The following is a 6000-nucleotide window of genomic DNA, read 5'->3' as shown; positions in this document are numbered from 1 at the left end:
ATAACAAAGAGCTATCCTTTTGATGTTCTTATCTCGTTCCTCCCCCCATTTTCAGTTCAATATCTTGAAATCAATCAATCATGGTCAAAACTCCACTTCACGATCCACCGGAAGTCGATGATGCTGTTTCTCTAGTTGAATTATTTTTGTATTCTTGCCTCATATTGTTCGCGAATGGCGTAATGACAATAGTCGTTAACGGAAGCCACCAAGATTGTTACTACATTTATGGTGATTACTAGAAGGACGAGTTCATGGATTTAATTGCACGGAGAGAAATTCCCTCGTAGGCCTTGTAGATTTTTTTCACTTAAATTCTAGTGCCAAGTGTATTGTCAGAAACAAAATAAAAGTTCATAACCAGTTTAGCAATAAATTATGGAAGAATGACAGTCCATTTAGTCTGAGGAGAAGAGGGAATTCCTTAACTTACCTGAAACTTTAATTAAAATATGAACATTCCTATGCGACGGGTTTTATCACTTCTCAGGGATTTGTTGCTGTGTTATTTAAGCTTGAGTGTTGCCAATTTCACTCTACATTTATCGGGTGTAGTCAACGGACTTCCGACAACGTCGCACAACCGATGATTTCATTTATTGTGAGACAAATGTTGGTCGCTCATGAATAATTAGTTTTTTTAACGAATTCCGGATATTATATAATTTGGAAAATACGAGAATATGGTAGAGACTTGAATTGACGATTTTTTGTTTTTCCAATCTGGGAAGAAAAGAGATACGCCTCGGACGTTTTAAAAATCCTTCAAACATTTGAACAAGTCAAGCTAAAATTCTATTGGGGAATGAAAATAAAGCTCACTGGACGAATCGAGACAGATATTCAACAAAAATTGTAGGTCGGATCGATCCAGGTGAGCACGCAACCGGTTGATAATACATTATGAGAATATGATATTATACCGCAGGGTAATGGAGTATTTTTTAATAAAAAAAATTACTTGATATGAGGAGCAGAAATGTTTCGGACTTTTTTGTGTTAAAACCATCTAGCTGAGAATATTTCAATAAAAAAATCAACCTCTACCTCGCCCAGGGAAACGACAGTCAATAAATTGAGGAAAGTATCAGACGTGACGTAGACCATGCATGTGACGAATTACTGGAAAAGATTACAGGGAATTCCGGATGAAAAATATTTTCATCACTAAAACATTCTTCTGTTCTTAATTTTATTTATTCATAGTATATAATCATTCATAAGTCTCAGGAAAATGTTACAAAACCATCGATCGATGATATGACGTAAAGAAAGAAAATAATAAACTTTTACTCCATTAAATAATGCAGAAATATGAGAATTCGCCATTAATAATTCAACGTATAATGATGGAAAATCGATATCATAAATTGTTGAATATTTTTACCGATGATTAAAATTTACGAACTTTCCCTCATTTAATTGCATCAATACATTATCATCTAACAAGTTACTTTGTCATGTTCTTAGATACTTAAAACTAATTTTGATCATTTCTCTTTTGATTTTTGCTCATATTAGCCTAATTTGTTTTAATAGTAGGTTTTTAAATTATACATCATTCAAGTCTTCCTACAAATATGTAAATACATTCTGAAGTTATTGCCGTCAAGTGAATTGTTTCGTTTATAAATTCATCAGTGCACAAAATTTGAATTATTATCTGGAGCTGATGCAGTTGTAGATGTTAATTTCACTCCGATTTATTGACGATTTTAATAAATTGTTAAAGAAAAACTGAAAATCACAGTCATTACGGTTTTGAGTCAATGAGGCTGATCTATCGAACGCATCAATCATTCATTTCTCCATTCTCTCTGTTAATTTATGAGAATACTTGGTTTCTAATGTCATTAAATGTCACAGTTATATACAATTTCAAAGAGTTTACAAAGTATACTAGGGTCAAGGAATCATCGACTTTTTCTTCGTTAATTCCTCCAACTCAACTACTCTGGTTTGTTTCATTAGTCATTGAAGGTCATTTTGCCATCGGTATTTACAAGTGCGCCTAACAATATCCACAATTCGTTTGTCAATCTAGTATTCATTAATTATGCTCACCTACCCGCTGTGAATGCATCAATTATTACAAATTCATTCTTATTGAATTTTTAATTCCTCTCATCGAAGCAATTACCATTTGTCCTTCTATCGTCTTTCAATTCATTATAGCCCTGAATATTAAAACACGTTTAATCTATTCTCGGAATACATAAACTCTTTTAAGAATATATATTTTTTATATCATAAATATTTATCTTGACTACACTTGTATAATCTACGATGTTTAAATCTAATTTTGATTTTTTGCTTCTTTCAACCATAAGCATTCGGTTAATTGTGCGCGCTGCACTCCTCTCGTCATTCGTCCTCTAAAATTATTTACGGAGGGAGAAATTTGGGCGAAAAATTCCAGGGAAACTAATAAGTAAAAATTATCTGTTTTAAAATATAATTTTCCGAATACTTTCGAAATTTAATGGTTCATTTGTGAAGAATTGCGTTGCGAAAGACAACATTTATCCTCTAATCGGAATTTTTCCGTTAATTAAAAATGCGGCTGTTTTTCAAACAGACGGAGAAACGGGCCTGACAACAATTCCATTGTCGTTAAGTATGATGAGAATTTCCGGAGAAATATCGAAATGAAAAAACTTCCCGGGCTACCGGTACCGACAGAATTTTTTTAGTCAAATTCCAATACTGTCGAGATAAAAGTTTTCCGGTTTTCCGTGAAGTTTTTACAGATATATAGAGGAAAATTCATGTTATCCGCCATGAAATCGTTACTGATACTACCAGAATTTTTCCCCGATCAAATTTTCGATCTTCTCTTCCGCTCTGGCAGTAGAGGTTTGTTTAAAAAAAATTTTTTTGTACAAAAATGTTTTGATTGGGTTTCAATATCGTTCTCGAATATTTCGAAAATCTGTACATCCATCATTTTTTCGTCACATTTTTTTCCCTCCGCACTATTATCTCACTCTTACTCGATTTTTTAATTTAATCTGTTGTAAAATATAGTGTATCTATGGTTGTGCAATGTCTGCTCGTATAAAATCCATGAAATGTGTGTGTTATTCAGCGTATTCTGGCGTCAAACCTGAATTACTAGGGGAACATCAATGTCAACTCATTCACTCTTAACATCTCGATAGTGAACTTCCATTATAAAAACAAATAGTGACGTTATCGTTATCTTTCATCATAACATATGATTGTTCATTCAACAGCGTAAGGCCCTTGAATGTAAAATAAATATTACCGAAAAAATTGAGTTGTCCGATGTACAGAGATGACTGGGTCAACATAGAATGTTCCATGTATTAATTGATGTGGGCACTGGCCCATCATTATATCTTCTGCTATGTTACAGATTAATTAACTACGTCACAATTTTTTATTTGTGTCGATAGACGAAGATTATCGCACGAGCGAGGAACCTGAGTTGTTGAAAATAAATAGGAACTTTAGACATGTCCAACTTGTGCGTTAAAACCAAGAAAAAAAAATTTGTTTTTAATCAAAATGGAAATAGCGATTGTACGTGGTCGGTTATCATATCCTCCGGTGTAATAAATTAATTACTCACGCCGAGACTTTTAATGTTTGTTAATCGAAATATTAAGTTTATGGCTGAAATGAAGAATTTGAGTTACTGGAGATAAATAGGAACTTGACACGTGTCCAACTTGTACGTCAAAATGAATAAAAGAGAAAGGGAGAACTGATAAAAAAAAAGTCACTGAACAGGAAGGAATTCCCCTCAATTTTACAGTTTCAATTAATTTTTTTTCTGAAAACGGGAAAGCAAAAAATAACAAATTTGATCTTTTAGGCACTCGTGCCCATGATCGAAAAATCTCCCATATGTTCGTCTCGTGCCTCCCCAACAATAGAATCGCCTCGCGCTAAGCCGGTGCACGAGGGGTTCGAGCATATAAAGGATTTCCAAAATATTGTGTAAATCAGGGTTGCACAATAATTGTAAAATTCAATCGATTCCATTGGTACGTGGTGCGGTGACTAGTGCAGCTGAAATTTTGGGGTGAAACATGTAGAAATGAGAAACGCGTTGGGTACCCCAACATCAGATCAGTCTTACGACCCCTTATTTCTCCGAGACCCTCCCTCAAAATCCACATAATAACGTGCGCACGAGGCTCTCACCCTTGTATAAATAAAGGGTTAGCTTTCCATTGAGATTTCTCGCGATCATTTTTCTGTTTTTACCCCTTTTTTTGTCCACTGGTTTTCCCAGTTTTACGAAAATTTCAGCCCCGGTGACACTCATTGTTGTTCCGAAAAGCCGTTGGCGCGTGGTTGTAAAAACGTTTTTTTTTCATTCCGATGGGGGGAAAAAAATTGGGATAAAAAGTGAGAATGTGAAAGGGTCGAATGAACCCTTTGAAATTTTGCACGCTTGATATTTGTGCTCTTTTGTGGATGTTTAATTCAACTGATGTCTTCGCCCTTTCCGAAATTTTGGTATTGGTTGAAATTGGAATTATCTCCGTGAAGAGTATGATGTTGTGGAGACAAATGGATTAACCCTGTGGAGATGAAACTTTCACGCATGGGAAGGGTTGATCAGAAGGACAAGGACGCAATTTGCTAGATTGTCATCGAAAGGAGTGAACTACATGGAGAGAAAAACATGTCGCGATTTATATAAAAGTCGATTGCAATTTATTCTATTTATTTTTCCCTATTGAAAGATGATAATTTTATTGAATTCAATAGCCATATGCCCGACATGTGATAGCTGTCCATATAAATAGCCTGCTAATTTCCGAATCTACTTTTTATCTCATTTTTCTGATAACTTTTTATCCGATGTTGTTTCTCGATGTAGTTTCCTTTCCATTTATTATTTCGTTCTTTGCATCTCAGAGAGAGATAGAGGAAGAGAGAAAAATTATTGAAAAGAATAAGAGCAATCGTCGAGTGGGTGGATCATTACAGTGAGGATGAAATTTGGAAGTTGGCATTGGATGACGAAGGGAGGGGTCGCCAGTGGGGGAAAACGGCTAGAATCGAGTGATCTCGATAAAATTGTGCGAGACTGAGAAGAAAAAGTCGTGCTTATTTTTAGGGTAAAAGTGTAGAGCTGGAATGGAGGGGAATTGACGAGGGAAATAGGGACGAAGAAAGTTGAGGGAGACGCTTTGATAATTGTAATCCATTCCCGCGAGTCAGCCTGGGTGGTTTGATGAGACACAGGAAAAGGGATCCGTAGGGGCGAGCTTGAAGAAAATGAGAAGAAAAAAAAGGTACTGGGCTCGATATCTTGTTCTAACGCGTCAGAATAATTTTTCCGACGGTTCGTTAGGCGCATACATATTCAAGCGAGAGGGAGAATTTTTTTTCTCTTCATCATTGCTTCTCCCGATTTTCGAAAAGGAAAAGAATTCACTTTTCATACCGAGTTTGGCATTTTTTTATGAGAAGTCTTGATGATGATCATTCAACCCCGTATTTATTGAACAGAGACTGAGGGAATTCATTATTCTTTTTGCTTGTCATAGATGATCAACGAAATAAAAATGAAATATATATTTACGATTCGGGTAAGGGTCGAAGATGCTATTGATTTATTACACTCGTCATTCTGATCGCGAATACCAAATAAAAATATATAACTCTGTGGGCATATCTCATATTATTGAGACCATTAGATATATTTATTGTACAGATCTCCTGATTTTAATATGATAAATAAATGTGGAAATAATTGCAGGGAAATGTACTTTTTCGAAAATTTCTATTCGAATTTATCTTAATGATTATTCAACCCCGTATCTGTCTAACAAAGACGGGATGAATTAATTCTCCCTTGTGCCTGTCATAGATAATCAACGAAATGAGAGTGAAATATATTTTTACTGTCTGAATAAGGGTCTACCCTCGAAAAATTTTCCGTGCTCTCGGAAAACATAAGATATTATTGATTTCTATACATGGCCCGCAGAATGTTGGGTGGACGGTGGTGTTTCT

This window comes from Diachasmimorpha longicaudata, chromosome 7 (assembly GCF_034640455.1).
Source record: "Diachasmimorpha longicaudata isolate KC_UGA_2023 chromosome 7, iyDiaLong2, whole genome shotgun sequence".
Lineage (NCBI taxonomy): Eukaryota > Metazoa > Arthropoda > Insecta > Hymenoptera > Braconidae > Diachasmimorpha > Diachasmimorpha longicaudata.
The sequence above is the reverse complement of the archived record's forward strand: the minus strand, read 5'-3'. Positions refer to the sequence as shown.